General features: G+C 45.0%; 1 protein-coding gene across 24 annotated transcripts in view; it reads right to left on the bottom strand.

Moving 5' to 3' along the window:
- Window positions 1–19,042, bottom strand: part of THOC3 (THO complex subunit 3) — a 291,571-nt gene that overhangs the window by 260,386 nt on the left and 12,143 nt on the right. For 12 of the 24 annotated variants that reach the window (XR_014838023.1, XR_014838027.1, XR_014838028.1 and 9 more), the window contains exons 7-11: window positions 17,607–17,780; window positions 16,328–16,397; window positions 15,252–15,328; window positions 8,729–8,897; window positions 7,604–7,706 (exon numbers count right to left, since the gene is read on the bottom strand). The gene's annotated coding sequence lies outside the window, so the exon portion shown is untranslated. Of the gene's footprint in view, window positions 1–752; window positions 1,494–5,216; window positions 7,707–8,728; window positions 8,898–15,251; window positions 15,329–16,327; window positions 17,027–17,606; window positions 17,781–19,042 lie in introns of those variants that run through there. The other 12 variants (XR_014838029.1, XR_014838035.1, XR_014838037.1 and 9 more) reach the window with 7 other exon arrangements.

The raw sequence follows: 19,042 nt of genomic DNA, 5'->3' as shown, positions 1-19,042 counted from the left end.
TTGGCATTCAACAAGAGGTTAACTGGCATGAAAAGAGGCAGGAAATATGACTCATAATAAGGAAAAAAAATCAATTAAAACAAACCTAGAATTGACACAGCTGTTAGAATTGGCAAAGATGGACATTAAAATAATTATATATTGCATTATAATGGATTATATTTTAATACATTATATTATAATATATTATCTATTTAAAACATTCCATATTTCAAAAAGTTAACTGAAGCCATGGAAGATATATTTTTTAAAAGACTCTAATTTTTAGGGAATTTTTAAAAATAAAAACTACAATGTCTGAGATGAAAAACATACTGGGTGGGATTAATAACAAATTAGTCACTGCATAAGCAAATATTAGTGAACTTAAAGACAGCAATAGCAACTGCCTGAAATGAAACAAGTAGAGAAAAAATAAATTTCAATAATTAAAAGAGTATCAATAAACTATGGAACAACTGGAGTTCCCGTCATGGCTCAACAGAAATGAATCTGACTAGTATCCATGAGGACACAGGTTCGATCCCTGGCCTCACTCAGTGGGTTAAGGATATGGCATTGCCATGAGCTGTGGTGTAGGTTGCAGACAGCTCGGATCTGGTATTGCTGTGGCTGTGGCATAGGCCAGTGGATACAGCTCCAATTGGATCCCTAGCCTTGGAACCTCCATATGCTATGGGTGTGGCCCTAAAAAACAAAAAAACAGCAAACAAAACTATGGAACAACTGAAAGGGCCTTAATATGTATGCGGATGGAGTTCCTGAAGAAGAGGGGGGGTGGACAGAAAAATATTTAAAGAAATGACATCCAAAATGTTCTAAATTTGATGAGAACTATAAGCCTACAGATCCATGAAACTCAACAAACTCCAAGAACAAAAAATAGCAAGAAAACTACACCAAGACACATCATATTAAAATTGCTCAAAGCCATTAAACAAAAAGAAAATCTGAAAATGGCAGGGGGCAGGGAGGAGCATGTTGCATACAGAAAAAACAAAGATAAGGATAACACAGACTTCTCATCTCAAACAATGCAGGCAAGAATACAGACAGTGGAGCAACATATTCAAAGTACTAAAGAGAAAGACAGTAAATCTAGAGGTATACCTTGCTATTGGGTCACAATACTCAATATTATTAACATGTCCAAAATCATCCATGTATCCAACACAATCCAAATCAAATTATCAAAAATCTTTTTGAAAAAACTGGCTAGCTGATTCTAAAATTCATATGGAAATTCAAAGGAGCTAGAATTCATACACGACTCTGAAAAAGAAGAACAAAGTTAGAGGGCTAAGGCCACCCGATTTCAAGAATGACTATAAAATTATATTAATGAAGGCAGTACAGTATCAGCATCAAAGCTCAGAGGAACAGAAGAGAGAGCTGATAAACTGGCCTACACATATATGGGCTTTTGTGTGCAGAGGAAATGCAGTGGAGAAAACACAGCCTTCTCAACAAGTGGTACTGGAACAATGGGATATCTGCATGCAGAAACAAAGAAACAAACTTGGATCTATACCTGTCACATCTATAATCTCAAAAACGGATCAAAAATAAAAGTGTAGGGAGTTCCCATTGTGATTCAATGGGTTAAGAATCCGACAAGCATCCATGAGGATGCAGGTTTGACCTCTGGCCCCACCCAGTGGGTTAAGGATTTGCCATTGCCCAGGAGCTGTGACATAGGTTGCAAATGTGGCTCAGATCTGGCATTGCTGTGGCTGTGGCATAGGCCAGCAGCTACAGCTCTGACTGGACCCCTAGCCTGGGAACTTCCACATGCGATGGGTGCAGCCCTTATCTATTGAGGAGATAGATAATCTACCTGAAAAAGAATTCAAAGTGATGATAGTAAAGACGATCCAAGACCTTGGAAAAAAGGTGGAGACACAGAGAAGTTATGAGAAATGTTTAACGAAGAGCTATAGGACCTAAAGAACAAGCAAACTAAGATGGATAGCACAATATCTGAAATGAATAATACAGTAGATGGAATTAACAGAAGGATAATGGTGGCAGAAGAATGAATAAGTGACATAGAAGACAGAGTGGTGAAGATCACTGCCACAGAAAAAAATAAAGAGAAAATGATTAAAAGAACTGAGGAGAGCCTAAGAGCTCTCGGGACAACATTAAATGTACCAACATTCTCTCCCAGGTTCCATAAGGAGAAGAGAGAGAAAAGGGACCAGAGAAAATATTTGAAGAGATTATAGCGGAAAATGTCCCTAATGAGGGAAAGAAGACACTCAAGCTGAGGAAGCACAGAGGATCCCACACAGGATGAACCCAAAGAGAAATACAGTGAGACACATACTATTAAACTGACAAAAATTAAATACAAAGAAAAAATATTAAGAGCAACAATGGAAAAGTAACAAGTAACATACAAAGGAACCCCCATAAGGATAGCAGCTGATCTTTCAGCAGAGACTCTGCAAGCTTGAAGGGAGTAGCAAGATATATTTAAGGTGATGAAGGGGAGGAGCCTAGAACCAAGAGTACTATATCCAGCGAGGCTCTCAGATTTGAAGGAGAGATCAAAAGCTTTTCAGACAAACAAAAGCTAAAAGAATTTAGCAATTCAAAACCAGCTCTACAGCAACTACTAAAGGAACCTCTCTAAGCAGAAAGGAAAAAGCCACAACGAGAAGCAAGAAAATTTTAAAAGAGAAAAATCAGTAGTAAAGACAAAGATAATACAAGGGTAGAAAATCACCCATTTGGCAAAAATGATATCAAAACTAGCAGACATGAGAAAAGGAGATGACAAATGCAGATTATTGAAAATGCATTCGAAAATAAGAGAATTGTGAACCAAAATAATAAGTACAACAAATAAAAAAGAAAAGCAATCCAAACACAACACTAAAGATAGTCAGCAAATCACAAGAGAAGACAACGAAAGAAAGATTAAAAAAAAGACGCAAAGTAACAATTCAAAGCAATTAACAAAATGGCAATAAATACATACTTATCCATAATTACACTGAATGTAAATGGATTAAATGCTCCAAACAAAAGACAGAGACTGGCTGAATGGATACAAAAACAAGACCCATATACATGCTGTTTACAAGAGACCCACTTCAGACTCAAGGGCACATACAGACTGAAGGTGAGAAGATAGAAGAAGATATTACACGCAAATGGAAATCAAAGGAAAGCAGGAGTAGCGATACTCATATCAGACAAAATAGACTTTAAAATAAAGAATCACAAGAGACAAAAGACACTACCTAATAATTAAAGGATCAATCCAAGAAGAAGAAATAACAATTGTAAATACATATGCACCTAACATAGGAGCACCTCAATATATAAGGCAACTGCTGACAGCCATAAAAGGAGAAATTGACAGCAACACATTAACAGCTGGGAACTTTAATACCCCACTTATGTCAAGAGACCAAGAATCAACAAGGAAACACAGGCCTTAAACAATACTCTAGACTAGATGATTTAACTGATATTTATAGAACATTCTGTCTCAAAGCAACAGAATATACATTCTTCTCAAGTGCACATGGAACATTCTCCAGGATAGATCACATTTTGGGCCACAGATCAAGCCTTGGTAAATTTTTAAAAGGTGACATCATCCCATGCATTTTCTTCGACCACAATGCTATGAGACGATAAATAGAAATCAACTACAAAAAAAAAAAAAAAAAAAAAAGCAAAAAACACAAACTCCTGGAAGCTAAACAATATGCTATTGAAAAACCAATGGATCATTGAAGAAATCAAAAAGGAAATCAAAATGTACCTAGAGACAAATGACAATGAAGATACAACTACCCTAAACCTATGGGACACAACAAAAGCAGTTCTGAGAGGAAAGTTTATAGCAATACAATCTTACCTCAAGAAAGAAGAAGAAGCTCAAATAAACTACCTAAACTTGCACATAACACAATTAGAGAAGGAATAAAAGACAAAGCCCAAAAGTAGCAGAAGGAATAAAGATCAGAGAAGAAATAAATGAAATAGAGACAAAGAAAACAATACTGAAGATCAATGAAACCGAAAGTTGGTTCTTTGAAAAAATCAACAAAATTGATAAACCTATACCTGGATTCATCAAGAAAAAGAGGGAAAGGGTTCAAATAAATAAAATTAGAAATGAAAGAGCAGAAATTATAATGACTCCACAGAAATACAAAGGATCAGAAGTGACTACTGTAAGCAACTATATGCCAATAAAAAGAAGAAATGGACAGGTTCTTACAAAGGTACAACCTACCAAGACTGAACAAGGAAGAAAGTGAAAATATGAACAGACCAATCACAAGTACTGAAATCAAATATGTGATTAAAAACCTTCCAAAAAACAAAAGTCCAGGACCAGATGGCTACCCAGGTGAATTCTATCAAACATTAAGAGAAGAGTTAACACCTGTTCTTCTGAAACTCTTTCAAAAAAATAGTGGAGGAAGGAACACTCCCAAACTCATTCTATGAGGCCATCATCATAGATACCAAAACCAGACAAAGATACCACAAAAAAAAGAAAATTACAGACCAGTATCACTGATGAACATAGATGCAGAAATCTTCAACCAAATACTAGCAAACCAAATCCAAGTATATATTAAAAGGATCATACACTATGATCAACTAGGATTTATCCCAGGGATGCAAGGATTCTTCAATATCCACAAATCTATCAATGTGATACACTACATCAACAAACTGAAGAATAAAAACCATATGATCATCTCAATAGATGCAGAAAAGGCTTCTGACAAAATTCAACACCTATTTCTGATTTAAAAAAAAAAAAAAAAAACTCTCCAGAGAGTGGGGATAGAGGGAACCAACCTCAACATAATAAAAATCATATATGAAAAGCCCACAGCTAACATCATTCTCAATGGTGAAAAACTGAAAACATTCCCACCAAGATCAGGAACAAGACAAGGATGTCCATTTCTACCACTGTTATTCAACATAGTTTTGGAAGTTCTAGCCACAGCAATCAGAGAAGAAAAAAAATAAAAATAAAAGGAATCCAAATTGGAAAAGAAGAAGTAAAACTATCACTGTTTGCAGAGGACATGATACTATACTTAGAAAACCCTAAAGACAGCACCAGAAAACTGTTAGAACTCATCAATAAATTTGGAAAAGCTGCAGACTACAAAATTAATACAGACATCAATTGCATTTCTTCATACTAATAACTGTACAACCCACTTCAGGTTTTGGTTTTTGGGATTTTTTGTTTTGTTTTGTTTTTTGTTTTGGGCCATACCCAGAGCACACAGAAGGGATTCCCAGGCCAGGGATCAAACCTGAGCCACAGCAGTGACAATGCCAACCTCTAGGCCACTAGGGGGGGAACCTCCACTTTCAGTCTTTTTATTTTAACTTTCATTCTGAAATAATTTTACACTTTGGAAGAATGGTGAAGACAGAAGCACAGATAGTTTCCAAATACCCTCACTTCACCCAACTGCCCATAGTGTTAAGAACTTGAGTAACCATGGTACAATGACCAAAATCCATCATTTCACTCTCCCATCCTCTCCCTCTCTGGGACAGCCTGATGCAGTCCAGCAGGCTCAACCTCTCCCGTAAGCAGCTCTAAGCCCTAGCCTCCATTCCAGCTTTAAGTCTGCCACTCTGTGTGCAGCTGAGACTCCACACTCAGGACTGTCCACCTCCAGCCCTGTCTCTCGTAAGCTCCAGATCCTACAACCAACTGCATCCTAGTCTCCCCAGCAACTTCACAGATGACTCAAAAGCAGCATGTCTAAAATCAAATGCATTGTCCTGCCCCCTCCAAATCCTCCTCCTCCTCCTGTGACTTGAACTCAGCAAATGGCACTGTCCCCTGCCACCCAGACAGCTCAAAATCTTCTCTGACTCTTCATTCTCCCTGAAGTCCCACATGTGTTTAGTCTCCATTCAAGTTCCATTAATTCTTCCTCCATGTGCCACTCGGATACACTGCATAGGTCCCATCTGGACAGTCAGCACCTTGACTCAGGCCATGATGTCAACTTCACTACAGCTCTTAGAACAAGTTTTTGTTTTTGTTTTTGTTTTGTCTTTTTTGCTATTTCTTGGGCCGCTTCTGTGGCGTATGGAGGTTCCCAGGCTAGGGGTCGAATCGGAGCTGCAGCCACCGGCCTACACCAGAGCCACAGCAACGCGGGATCCGAGCTGCGTCTGCAACCTACACCACAGCTCACGGCAACGCCGGATCGTTAACCCACTGAGCAAGGGCAGGGACCAAACCCGCAACCTCATGGTTCCTAGTCGGATTCGTTAACCACTGAGCCATGACGGGAACTCCAGAACAAGTTTTAAACACTCCTGCACTTCCCTTCTCCCACCCCTGACCCAACTATCCTGGGTGATCTTTCCAAAATGCCCACTAACCTAAGTCATTTCCTACTAAAAAAAAAGAAAAAAAAAAAAAAAGAAAAACTTCTAGTGGTTTGCAAACGCCCAAAGGGTGACATTCTGGCTGTAGGTAAATAAGAACTTTTGACATCCTCTCTTGAGTATTAGCCAGCCAGTTCCCTCCAAGAAGGAGTCATCACATGAAAGGGAATTCCTCTCCTTTGCAAACCCACCAGGCATCCTCATGCTGTCCCCTCGGCCTGGAAGGTTCTTCCCATTTCCCCACTGGAGACTCCTATCCAAGGTGTGGCTCTGTTCTCACTGCCACGATGAAGCCTTCTCAACAATAAGAGGCAGAACTGCAAGTCTCCTTTTGTGTACAAACAGTCCTCTCTATATACCTAAAGGCAGCCTTCCATGTGTCTCCCTCCAGAGTATGTGAAAGCCTAAAGAGCAAAATCGTTTTTGACTTATTTTGATCCCTAGCACCAGCCCAGGACTTAGGGCTTTATAGAGGCACTGACGGCTAGGTGAATGGATAAAAAATAAGCAGATGTATTCATGGATGGGCAGAGTGAGAAGTACACTGACGGCAAGATGAACAGATGATGGATGGATGGATGAATGGATGAAGCAATTGTAAGGCAGTTGAAAGACAAAGATTTTTTTTTTTCTTTCTCCTTTTTCATTTTATGGCTACACCTACAGCATATGGAATTTCCTGGGCTAGGAATCAAATCAGAGATGCAGTTGCTGGCCTATGCCACAGCCATAGCAACACCAGATCCAAGATGTATTTGCAAGCTATGCCACAGTTTGCAACAATGTGGGGTCCTTAACCCACTGAGCCACAACTAGAATTCTGAGATTAAGTCTTAGTACAGCTCTTTTTCACAGAGCACCGAATAGGGTCTGGAATACAATAATAGATATTCAATATACATTACTGAGGGAGTGAATGAGTGATTGAAGGATCAAGTTATTCTGGTAAAAGTTTTGAATGAAGAGTCAGAAGACCTACTTTCCAGCTCTGTTCACATCCCCAAGTTATCTCCGTGAACATGAACAACTTAACATCTTCAATTGGCTCTTCCGTAAAATGGGTGGGCTGGCTTAAATGAGATCTAAGGTTTTTTCCAAACACACTCCTGTTCCCTGATTTGAAGCTGCACAAATCTAAGATAAGGCTATGGGATGGGAGGAGGAGCCACATTAGCACAAATGCGTGTTTACTTACAACTTGTCCTAATGCAGAGCTGATCCCAGATCTCTGCCAGCGCCGGGGGAGAAGAGTTAACACACTCCAGATGAGGTTCTGTTCAAACTGTCTGGCTCCCAGCCTGTGGTGGAAATGAAAGACAGGCTGAGAGAAGAGCCTGAGGGGTAATTAAGAGTGAAACATGAACCTTTGGGAGGTTGGACCCAGCTCAAGTTGAAAGGAAGGTGGAAGGGCCCAGCTCCACAAAGCCTCCAGGGCCCTTGGCGCTGGCCAAATGCACCCTTTACCCAGAACGACGGTTGTTTCTTCTCAGAGCACGTGGTCTGTCCTGCCAGGGTCACACCTGGACTCCTGGAGTGCTCTGGAGTAACCACTGAACTGAGAACACTTCTGTCACCAGTGCCAGCCCACTGTGTGCCAGGCACTGTCCATACATCACCTCATCACTTCTCCCAATAATCCTGGGAGGCAGAAACGATGGTCTTCTCCCCAAGGAGGAGAAAAACAAAGCTACTAAGTAGCAGATTGAAAATCTGAACCTAGGGAAGCTTGGCTGCCTGTCTGTGGACAGCTCTCCTGGAACTGGGCGGGTAACAATCCAGAGACTTCAGACTTCATGCCACCCCAAGTTGCAGTGACACACTTGCTGGAGCTTGTCTGGTGCCTTTGTGATGTGCTGTCACACTGATTCAAGTCCACAATGCTGGACCATCATTCCCACTTTGTAGATGGGGACACCGAGACCCAGACTCACTGGTGACATGACCCAGCCACAGTCACACAACTTGTAAATGGAACTGGGATTCCATCCTCTGACCCTGGGAGATCCAAGCACTTAACCAGTGGATTATTCTGTTCCCATGTGGTAACAGTAGTGGACCTCTGCGCATTTTACCTAAACATCCATTCTTCCCTCCTTTCTCTGGTGACCTCACATGAATTTTCTCTGGGGAATCACACCCACCACAGTCCACCTTCACCACCTCAGACCATGCTATTCGGGCAGCACTGATAGGCCCTGTTATCTCCCCTTCCTGGGAGAGTGGACATGTGATCCCTCCCGCCACAGTGACTATACATGACCAACAATGGCCAATGAGAGTTTCCTTCTATTTAGACCAGTCAGAGCTGAGTGTCTCTCACCTGCACCTAAGAGGCTCCAAGTCAACACTGGCCTCTCATCAGACTGAACTGTCATCATGTGTTTCCTTGGCTGTTCATCCACTGGACTCAGAGGGCATCTGAGGGCAGAGACTGGCTCAAAGTCATCACTGTGTCTCAGTGCCAGAGTCCAACCGCGACTGATGAACATCTGTTGGAGGAAGAAAAATCCAACTCCACTCAATGGTCCTTTGTTGAAGATGGAGGCACACTGGGCTCAAGAAGCCTGAATTCTCTGGTCCAACCCCTCCTTCTCCTCCACCATCTTTCAAGGCCTAATTCAAAGGCTGTCTCCTATGAAATCGGCCCTCAGCCCCTTCCTCACTCCAAAAAGTACTCTCAGCCACACCAGGACCTCTGTGGTTCTGGGTTCAATCCCTGGCCCTGAAACTCCCTCATGCCTCAGGCGTGGCCAAAAATAAATAAACCAATAAAAATAAAAGGACCTCCGTGGAATGGCCCTGCTTTGTATGGTAATTAATCTCTGACCTCTCCTAGTCCACTGAGAAGTCCTGAGAACAGGGTCCAAAATGGAGTATGTATCAAGCCAGCACCTGGCACCCTCCAGAGCTCAGAAAATATTTTCCTCAATTCAAGGCCTCATTTCATTCAATAAACATTTACCAGCCCCTCATATATGCCAGGTACTGAGAATACAGAAGTGACTCCAGCTTGATGCTTAAAAATATGATGATAATGAGAGCTAACGTTTACTGAGCTATTACTTTACATGCTTAGCAACAAGGTAAGCACTTTACATGTGTTAACTCATTTAACTGCAAACTGGTGAGGTGGCTATTATTATTATCCCCATTTTACAAATGAGGAAACTAAGACTCAGATGTCATGGAATTTGCCCAACGAAGGACACAGAGATGGTAGGTGGCAGAGCCAGGATTTGAACTCGGGCAACCTGGTTCCGACTCCATGCTCTTAACTGGCCAGCTATGCTGTGGGGTCATGAGTACATAATAGGCTGTTTTGTCATAAGCCTCGCCTTCTCCTTTCTGAGGTCTATACACCCCACTTCTGGGAAGGACTGGGGTAAAAGTAGAATTCACCATGCCTGGAATTCTGGCCGTGGCTCAGCGGAAATGAACCTGACTAGCATCCCTGAGGATGCAAGTTCAATCCCTGGCCTCCCTCAGTGGGTTAAGAGTCTGGAGTTGCCGTGAGATGTGGTGTAGGTTGCAGATGCGGCTCGGATCTGCGGCTACAGCTCCAACTCGACCTCTGGCCAGGGAACCTCCATATGCCGCGAGTGCGGCCCCAAAAAGACAAAAAAAAAAAAAAAAAAAAAAAATTGACCATGTCCAATATTGCTGACAGGAGAGCCTAGATTTTGGAGTGAGATACAGTGGTTTGAATTTCTACCAGCACCAATCATTGGCCCTATGTATCCTACTGTAACCTCCCTAAGTCTCTGTTTCTTCAGAATGAACAATACTTCACAGGCAGTTATTAAGGTTGAAAGAGCGAATACGTGAAAATCAGCATAGGGCCTGGCTCACAATCAGGAAGTGCAGGCTGCTGTCCCTGGTACCTTTTGTTCTCCTCCTGGAATAAAGCACCTCATCAATGGACAGGGCTTGGCACAAAGCACATTATCAAATATTATAAATATGCTTTGTGTTTTTTTCCTTCCCTCACCAATTCTATGACCTTGAAAGAGCACCCACATTTCTCTGAAATTATTCAACCAGTGCTGTTTACCAGGCCCCAAGAAATCCCTGCTTCCAGCCAGCCTTCAAAATGGATTAAAGATTTCAAATTCCCTTTATTTCTCCACCCACAGGATCAAAGGGTGCAGGCAAGGACTGGAAAGCGGGGGAGGAAAGCGAGATGGAAGAGGTCCCAAGTTTTGAACTGGCAGAAGAGCAACTGTGGTTCATCCTAGGCTCTGCTGAGCTACAGGGCCCAGGATGTTCTGCTCTGCCTATGCCCTTGAGAAATAAACACAGCTGCTAGAAAGTGGGGCGCTTCAGCCATGTCTAATCCCAGACCGCAAAACGAGCAAGAACTGAGAGGTGCCCTGCGATGCGAAGTGTTTTCCAAACACGTCAGCAAGTACACAGAGCAAGGAGGGAGGAGACAGTGCAGAGCAAATACACAATTAGGCTTCAGAACCAGAATAAAGGATGAATGCACAGACCCAGCACCAACTGGCAGGCAGCCTTCCTTGTGCAGCCTTGGCTCCACTGCCCTCTAGTGGCCAGACAGGGGCCAGCAGGCAGGTTTTAACTAGAGCCGATCCTGGATCACAGGGCTTAGAGCCTCAGAAAGAACCTAGGCTCCCCCATCGCCACCCCTCAGCCCCTGGTCTGGACCAGCCCCTCCTTCAGTTCTCCATTGTGCTTCTGCAACAGCCTCCTCCTATTATTATAAAAATAATAAAACCACCTACTGAATGCTGATTTCAGGCACTATGTTTCCACACACTGTCTCACTGATTTCTTAGAACCACCTTTGGAATTGGCTTGTACCCCATTTATAGATAAGGAGACTGAGGCTCACGTGGGTTAGAGAATTTGGTCAAGGCCATATGGCCAGCTATGGAAGATCTAAAGTTTAATCTCAGTAGCCCCCTGAGAGCTGGGCCCTATATATTATCTAATGGCTTAATAAGCAGCAACATCCTCTAGAAACCTGTTAGAAACTCAAGTTCTCAGAACCCCGACCCCTTGTAGGAAACTAAAACTCTGGGGATGGGAGCTAAGAATGTGCTTTTTAACAGGCCTATCAGGAAAGTCAGAGGCGTGCTACCCTGAGAAGCTCTGCCTTAAACCATGCAACTTCAAAGAATTCTCTCCCTAGACTGGCATAGCCACACCGCCCCAGGCAGTCTTCCCAAAACACAACCTCAACTGCCTGAAGCCCTTAATCCCACTACAAGGCCTCAGGCGCCTTCCTTAGCACTGTGGTCAGGCCCCTTCACAGCTGGCCCCAATGTGCCTCTATAGTCCCGTACCTGTCACTCGTCCCTTCAATCCAGGGAAGCAGAGGAGGCTATAAAGAGAACCTAACTGCTGGAGCCCCCTCGGTGTGGCATGAGCTCTGCCCTGGTGTGAGCACCTGGGATTTTACTTACTCTCCTCTGTGGGAGAATCAAGCTTCCAGAAATGGTACCTGGAGCTAAGAGAGGTAACAAGAGGTCCCTATGTTCACACAGCCAGCATGTGGCAAGGCCAAGAGCCCAGGACTATCTGACACCACAGCTCAGGGGCTTCCAAGCCAGAGGGGGCCAAACAGGTTAGGAAGCTGGGCCAGAGCCCCACACCTGTGGGGTCTGATGTCTGAATAGGCAAGGCTCCCTGGTCTTTAGTTAGTGGAGCCACCAGGCTGCGGTCCATCTGATTCCACCAAATAGCCTTCATGGGTATATCTGCAACCTGACTTTCTTCTGTGACCCTAATAATAGTGGACAGGAACTTGGAGAGCCCAGAGCCCTGATAGGATTCTCTGGTAACCACACCCGGAGGAGAGATGGGTCAGGTCATGACAGACAAGGCACAAGATTCCAAAAGCTTGGGTGGACACAATCCTTGATGCAGGGACTGTTAACGCACAGCCCATCCCCTGCTGCTCACCGCCCCTGCTCCCCATCAGCCACGCCAGGCAAGGCCGGTCCATGAACCCATGCCATGCCCAGACTGGCGCCTCTACTCTTCCTGAGGTTGCCCGGCAGACTCCTCACCATCCTTCTAGGACCAACACAAATGCCGCCTCCAGAAAGCCTTCTTCCTCCACACTTCAGGCACTCCTGTGCCATTTGTGACTCTACCACCTTCCTGCAGACTGGAGAACAGCAGGGCATAAGGCAGAACCCCCTGGGCAGTCTGGTTGGGGTGAGGCCTGAACATCATATGGTTCTATCATACAGCCAGGGACAGGAAGGACCAGCAAGGCTCTGGGATTTGGGGCCACACACAAATCCTGCTCATCCATCTGCAGTCTGGACTACTGGGGCAAAGAAACTAAGCTCTCCAAGCCTGTTTCATAAACTGCAACTTGGCAGTGATACCACCCACTGTCCTCGGTCACTATGAGGGTTAAAAGAGGGCTTCACCTTTTCCAGCTCAACACCACCCTAATTTTTTCCCTCCCCCACATTCCTGACAGTCCCCTTCCCCCACCAAAGCAAGGATTAATATTTTGGTTGGCATTCTGCCCAAACTGTTACTACGTTCCTATCCTTTTTTTTGGTCTTTTGTCCTTTTCAGGCCACACTGCAGCATATGGAAGTTACCAGGCTAGGGATCTAATCGGAGCTGCAGCTGCCAGCCTACACTGCAGCCACACTAACCCCAGATCCAAGCTGCATCTGTGACCTACGCCATAGCTTGTGCCAATGCCGGATCCTTAACCCACTGAGGGGGGCTAGGGATTGAACCCACATCCTCAAGGATCCTAGTCAGATTCATAACGTGCTGAGCCACAAGGGGAACTCCCCATTTTTTAAAATAAATATTTATTGAGCAGCTGCTTGGTAATGCCAGGCATAGTGCTGGAGACTGGGGACAAAGCAACGAACATGCCAGAAAAGGTCCCAAAACACTGGATGTTTAGTTGAAGTGATAGGTCACAAAACAAGCAAACAAATGAGTAATTTCTGATGGTACTCTGAACAAAGTGACAGCGAGCGAGAAGAGATCCAGCCATGACGCAGAGGGAAGTGACGTTGAGGAAGAGGTCAGTTAAGACCGAAGCACTGACAAGGACACAGCCTCGGAAGATCAGATCTGGGGAGAGTTCAATGTGAAGCCACCACAGTGTTTCCAGCAAGAGAGACACACCTCTGACTTCCTCTGAAACCACTCATACTATTGTCACCGCCACCTGGCTGCAGCTTCCTAGGGCAGGGACTGGCGATTTGCACATCTGTACCCTCAGCACCCAGCTCAGGCCTGGCAGCAGGTGACTGTTGAGTGACTCAGTGAATGAATCTTCTCGCCCTTCATGTGTTGTTTCCCTTCAGGTCACCAAGACAAACCTTGTCTCTTCTCTGGTGTCTGCCCACCAGCATCATGACAACTTTACCACAAATCCACACAGGCCCCAATGTTGATGGATGACAATCTTCAAAGGCTCCGACACCTTTACAGCTGTGTGGCTGTGAAGGTACCTCTAGGCTGTGCTAAACCTAAACACCTGGGATTTTGGACCCACGTTCAGGACAAAACACAGTGGAAGAACATAAACTTCAAACTAGTGTACTGACTGGGTAACCCTGGGCAAGTTCCCTAACCTCCCTGAGCCTCCGTGTTCATCTGTAAAATGGGTCCAAGGTACGCTGTCTGATTTTTCCTTCTCTCTCTTGTACAAGGCCCGGCAGTCAGAGGAAGCTCAGACATTTGGTCCATCAACAAGATTCCTTTCTACAAAGAGAACAAGAGGGTCTTCTCTCTCTACGTGTTGGACACAGGCCCTCAGCTACTGTTTCGGAGATGCAGCCCATCACACATATCCAGTAAATCATCATAGGCCTGGTCATCCTCAACCTGAATTCCACAGTGATATCTCATTTCAGGAGATAAACTTTTCTCCAAGTTGACTCTAATCCCCACTCTGGGTACAGCTGATGACCAGGTAGAAATGGCCTGTGCCCCGCCCAGATCTCCTTTGGTCCTCAAGGACATACATCCTGAGATGTTCTGACAGATTCTTTGATGTATCTGCACCCTTGAATGACCTGTATTCTAGTAACATCACAGAGAAGGAAAAAGAAAATAAGGTGAATTCAGCAGCTTGTTCCTATCAAATCCACGGTGACCCCGGGGATCTCCGACAGCATTCCGGCCAGGGCAAGTTATGAGTTATGCCAGTGACTCTGTGCTACGACACTGCTCATCGGATGAGCATGTTTTCACGCTCTGCCTGCTTCTCCTAAGGGATGAAAGACTAAGATGCTAGACGCCTTGAAGTTCAACAGCTTGTGGTTCCATGTCAGCAACAATTTCAAACATGTGAACTGCGAGTAAATTTGCTTTTTTTTTTTTTTTCTTTCTATTTCTTTGGGCCGCTCCCGCGGCATATGGAGGTTCCCAGGCTAGGGGTCGAATCGGAGCTGTAGCCACCAGCCTACGCCAGAGCCACAGCAACGCGGGATCCGAGCCGCGTCTGCAACCTACACCACAGCTCACGGCAACGCCGGATCGTTAACCCACTGAGCAAGGGCAGGGACCGAACCTGCAACCTCATGGTTCCTAGTCGGATTCGTTAACCACTGCGCCACGACGGGAACTCCGGGAGTAAATTTGCAATCGCTGGCTGAATACCTTTCAGTTTAGTGTCCCTAAACATTAACAAAGGGACTTAGCTCAAAAGGGGATGTTAAAAAATGTGTAAAATAGTCATTTTCTCCAAATTCCCCCCATCCCACCACACCCCCCTTATTGTGCACATAATATAATAAGCTTAAGAGACAAGGAAAGCTGTGTGAGGCACCAGGGTTTCCACTGCACAAGGATGGTGTATTAACACCTGCAAAACAACAGTAGCTACTTACCAAGTATCCACAATGTGACAGGCATTTGACACATGCCAATTCATTAACCCTCGTAAGCTGCATTGCCATTACGGACACTGTAAAGAAAAGCAAACTGCAGCTATGGAGATAAGCAATTTGACCAGTCTCCCAGTTCGTGGTGGCAGAATAAGGACTCCACCCAGATCTATCAGACTCTGCCCTACTCACCAAGGCCACACTGCCAACCGGTTCAAACTGACATCATCCGGAGCCTCACACCCTCTATCCCTTTTCTCCCCAGTCACATCTCACATTCCACCTGCCTATCTTCTCCACATCCCAGGACCCTGCCACCTCCTCACCTTTGATCCGACCTACAGGCCCTTCTCCCACATCCTCGGCTCCATCCTCACACCCTCCAGATTCAGACTCCCACTGAGTCCACCTCCTCTCCATCCAGGCCCTTCCCAGCAAGCTCAGCTAACAAGAGCTTATCCTCCTCCTGCCCCTTCTTCCCACGTCTGTGCACAGCCCCAACTTCTGCTCCACTTGTTCCCAGGCACGCCATCCATCCTGGGCAAACAGACTGCCACAGAAAGCAGCCCTCACATCTCTCCTCTGGACCTCCCACCACGCTCGGGCTGTGATGGATAAGTCTCCTCCCTGCACAGCGCCTTCTCCCGGAATGATGAACGCAGCTCGCTCAGCTCAGGCACGTGGAGCCGAGAAAGCTGGCGGACTGATGGCCTGTCTCTGTGGGCAGCCTGGGCTCATGTTAGACGCTGCTCCTCCTCACGGGGAAGGGATGTATGACGCATGTCCTGTGTGCAGGTGCCATGTCAGATGCGTCACAATCCCTTTATCTTATTTTATTCTCCTAAGGACCCAAGGAGAAGAGGATTCATCTTCCCCACTTTATGGATGAGGGAAATAAGTTCAATCACTGCTGGAGCCAGGATTCAAATCCACTTCTGCTCAAGTGTGAAGCCACCTTATTTCCAGGGCACCAGAGTGTCAGGAGGAGGAAAGGCAGCGATACCCACCTACACATGGGGCTTCTGAGTGTGTGCTGCATTCCTATACATGCCCTCTCTCCTTCCAAAGATAGGGCTTACCTCTTAATTCATCGGTGGGCTTTTCCTCCAATGAAGGTAGACATTTCAGGGTCTCTTTGTGACTAAAATCCTTAGAGAGTAGAAAACAAACATCTTTGAACAGAAAAGGGCTTAAGGGTGTATCTACTCCATTCCTGGTCATTCTCAACTGACACACACATCACACCCCAACCAGCCCATCACACATTCTCACACACACACACACACACACACTCTCTCTCTCTCTCTTCCGGGGGTCCCAGAACTGCCCTCTTCCTGCTTCACCTTCTGGTGCTTGACACCTCAGTCTCCTGCTATGTAGAGAACACAGCCTGCTTCAAACTTCACATGCTCTTTAGTTCTATCCAGGACTCTCTGCTCTAGCCTCACAACACATTCTGCCAGGAGCCTCGCCACCCATGACCCTCCCCCACACAGCCCCCTGCACAACCCTCCCCCTTCTTCCCAGCCTTACCCCCAACACTTTAGGGCTGAGGGAACAATCCTCAAGGCACACACACCTACACCTCATGGAAGCTCAACACTTGGTGGGTTTCCTCCTTCCCTGGATCCCATGCCGTAGGGAATCCAGAATCTCAGCAAGACACACCATCATCTTCACCTGACTTGAAATTCTAGTCACCTCAGCAATGGGTCACTGGCACAGCAAAACCCAGACTTTCCCTGCCAACAAGGCTTCAGTCCCAGTGTGAGATGTGACTGGGGAGAAAAGGGATAGAGGGTGTGAGGCTTCCGGCTTGCTGGTGTAGGATCACACACCTGGACTGACCAAATAAGCCATGGCCAGATGTGATTCTGCATGGCATGGTTCCTTCTCTGAACTAGAAAAATCACTCAGACCAGAGTGATCCCAAACCTCGGACAATATATCATCTCTCTAGGAGGGACCAAGACTTCTGAGCCACTCCATAACTGCTGGCTAGGCCTTGACAGTCAGTGAGGTCTGCCACAAGCTGGAGCTCTTTCCTCATGGAGATATGTCTTCCTGCTGCTACAAGTGTTCCCTGAGAGGAAGGCAACAAATCTCTTCTTGTTTAAGTGATAAGCTGAGTGGATCTTTATTTATACAAAGCCAGAGGAAAAAATCCACATGGATGGAAGAGTGGAGAACTGATCAACTATCAAGGATCTAGACCAAACCCGTAGCATCTGATTCCAGTGCTAAGTGGGGATATAGAGAGAAACAGCAACAACCACAGGAATGACAGATAATTACAAAAACAAGAAACAGTGCGCCAAAGTTTACGCCCAGTGACATGGACAACTCCGAACTTCTTACATAATGAGATGGCAAGTTGGTATGCAACTAAAAAGGCTTTTCTCCTTCCATACTTCAGGAGAGGTGGAGACAGAGGCTGTTCTGGGCTGCATGAAACTTCGCCGGAAGACAGGGCTCCATCATTCACACACCAACCTGGGCCGAGTTGACTGCTCAGAGCCAAGGTTTACTCATCTGTATGATGGGAAAGGCAAATGGAAACAGGATAGCCATTGCAACAGACAGCATATGGGCCTTGGACAGAGCGAATGTCCAAAAATTAAAAACGACTATTAATGGAGTCCCTGGTGGCCTAGCGGTTAAAGGGTTTAGTGTTGTCAATGCTGTGGCTTGGGTTCAACTCCTGGTTCAGGAACCTCTGTATGCCACAAGCACAGCCAAGAATAAAATAAAAGTTAAAAAGTTAAAAAATAAAAACATCAGGGAGTTCCCACTGCAGCTCAGCAGTAACAAACCCGAATAGTATCCATGAGGATGAGGGTTCAGTCCCTGGCTTTGCTCAGTGGGTTAAGGATCTGGTGTTCCATGAGCTATGGTGTAGGTCGCAGATGTGGATTGGATCTGGCGTTGCTGTGGCTGTGACCTAGGTCAGCAGCTGCAGCTCTGATTTGACCCCTAGGCTGGGAACTTGCATATGCTGCAGGTGCAGCCCTAAAAAGTTAAAAATAAGAATAATAATAAAAATGTCTATTAAGAAGCACTTTATATACTGCCCAAAATGATGCTGAGCACGCTGTACACTTGATCTTGTCAGACTTGATCAACCCCTTCAGATTTTCATAAAACTAAATGTTTTTGGAGCCCCCATGTGGCCCAGTGGTAATGAACCAATTAGCATCCATGAGGCTGCCAGGTCGATCCCTGGACTCCCTCAGTAGGTTAAGGATCTGCAGTTGCCATGAGTTATGGTGTAGGTCACAGACACAGCTCGGATCTGGTATTGCTATGGCTGTGGTGTAGGCCAGCAGCTACAGCTCCAATTTGACCCCTAGCCTGGGAACTCCCATATGCCTTAGATAGTACCCTTAAAAAAAATAAATGTTTTATATATAAACATGAGCACAGAAAAACTCCTAGAACGATATATATGAAAGTACTAATAGTGGTTAACTCCTGGTGTTAGAAACATAAGTTTTCCTTTTGCTAATTTACTTTCTCCAAAATTTTCTACAAAAACCACTAACTGAGGTATATTTCAGTTTGGGGTTTTTTTGGCTATGCTCATGGCATAAAGAAGTTCCCAGGCCAGGGATTGAACCCGCACCATAGCAGTGACAATGCCAGATCCTTAACTCTCTAATCCACCTGGGAACTTTGCTGAGGTATATTTTGATTTGGTGGTTTTTTTTTTTTTTTTTTTTTAATGCCAGAATGCATTAAAGTACAATGAAAACCAAGATAGTGCTCACAGGTAAATACCCCCTACATGAGCCATT

This window comes from Sus scrofa, chromosome 2 (genome assembly GCF_054392235.1).
Source record: "Sus scrofa isolate SSC_HxYL_T2T_F1_AM1 chromosome 2, Sscrofa_HxYL_maternal_Yorkshire_Landrace_v2.0, whole genome shotgun sequence".
Taxonomy (NCBI): domain Eukaryota; kingdom Metazoa; phylum Chordata; class Mammalia; order Artiodactyla; family Suidae; genus Sus; species Sus scrofa.
This window is presented reverse-complemented; position numbering and strand designations above follow the sequence as displayed.